Genomic DNA, 2,272 nt, shown 5'->3' on the forward strand with positions numbered 1-2,272 from the left:
ATGCATATGATATGTCATGAAATGATAATGATGCTTAAAAGGTACATGTCACCACTCACTTAAATAATCACACAAATCATCAGCCAATTAGGAAACCACAAAGATAACAATATTTAAAACACAAATCACCAGCCACCTAGGCAACCACAAAGATAACAATATTTAAAACACGAATCACCAGCCACCTAGGTAACCACAAAGATAATGATATTTAAAACACAGGTCACCAGCCACTTAGGCAACCACAAAGATAACAATATTTAAGACACAAATCAACAGCCACTTAGGCAACCACAAAGATAACAATATTTAAGACACAATTCACCAGCCACTTAGGCAACCACAAAGATACAATATTTAAAACACAAATGACCAGCCACTTAGGCAACCACAAAGATACAATATTTAAAACACAAATGACCAGCCACTTAGGCAACCACAAAGATACAATATTTAAAACACAAATGACCAGCCACTTAGGCAACCACAAAGATACAATATTTAAAACACAAATGACCAGCCACTTAGGCAACCACAAAGATAACAATATTTAAGACACAATTCACCAGCCACTTAGGCAACCACAAATATAACAATTATTTAAAACACAAATGACCAGCCACTTAGGCAACCACAAAGATACAATATTTAAAACACAAATCACTAGCCACTTAGGCAACTATAAAGACAAAACATTTCAAATTAAATTTTTTAATCACATAAGACATCAAATTTATATTCTCATGGATGTTCATAGTTATACCTCAATAACTTCAACACATCAAATATTGCACGTGAACAAATATCTCAAAATCACCACTTTCATTTTAATAATCCATAAGATTCGATTTGACTACGTGTTATTGATAACAATTAAAACTCATATCACTAAGAATACAATAAAAACATAAATTTCATTCATTTCACTATCAAGTCTTCCGCATTCTAAAAATGGACTATTCATTAATGCATTCAATAATCAATTTTCTCATATTATTAAAATTAAAGAAATATAAAATTCCCATCCATGTCCTCAAGAAACATATATTTTTCATAAAAGTCAAGTTTTCAATTTAAAATACTCAAAAGTCAACACTTAAAATCAAATACATCATAATAAACATATTACTAATTACATCATTATAAAAATTATAACTTTATAATTAAATACTCTAAAACATGTAAGACATTAAACATTTTCACTACAAACATATTTATCAAGGTATAATAATTAAATAGAACTCTATAATTACTTTCATCAAGATAGAGATATTACTAAAAACAATCAAAACATTATAGTTAATTTCTTTACGACGAAAATAAAATCAACCTTTTTCTTTTAAGACATCCAGACATCATATCAACATTTTACGAATCGCTAATTTAATATCTAGCATAACTCTGCATGGGAAAAAGCCCTTACCTTGGACGCTTTCCTTCCACGTAACACTATATAGCCCTCGAAAAATATCATATAATGTTGCGAATTGAGACGTGAACCTGATTAGAGAAACAGAGTAATGTTTCTCATTGAGGTTAATTGCACACATCAATAATGTATTCAATTGGAATAATATCATTTAATGACCAACCGTTATGAATTAATTGACATTCATGTACTTATTCTTGCTTGTTACACATTTGAGTGGATGTAAAGTAGAAAACACACTGTTTTATAGTTAAATGCTATTAACAATAAAATATAGTGTTGATGATTAAATTTTGACAAAAATTGACTTGGTCATTGTTCACTCTAAAAAAATACTCCTACGAGTTTTAATTAATTACTACCAAAACCCCAACAATTAATTAATTAATTAATTAATATAAATATACTTCATCAAATAATTAAAATTAAATGAACAATTATCTTACTATTGTCACGCTAAATTAATTAAATAAAATATATAAATAAAACTAAGGATTTTCACTAATTATATTATCTCCTTGGTTAAATACTTATTTGGTCTAAAATAAAACTAATAAATGATATAAATTCTATAAATTATAATTTAATTAAATAATTCAACTAATGTTTTCATCAACTAAAATAAATGAAGTAAGACAAAAATATCACTACAAGTCACGTATAAAAAATAAAGTCAACGTATCTAACACATCAATTTCATGATTATCAAAAATAATCAAATAAATAAAATACACAGTTGCAGGGATCAAAATGAAAGTGATCATTAATTATAGGGTCAAACATATTAGGTCAATTAAGTATAATTAAAATGTGATAATGCGTTTGAGTTTTGTTTTTAGATAT

Source organism: Cicer arietinum, chromosome 1 (assembly GCF_000331145.2).
Source record: "Cicer arietinum cultivar CDC Frontier isolate Library 1 chromosome 1, Cicar.CDCFrontier_v2.0, whole genome shotgun sequence".
NCBI lineage: Eukaryota > Viridiplantae > Streptophyta > Magnoliopsida > Fabales > Fabaceae > Cicer > Cicer arietinum.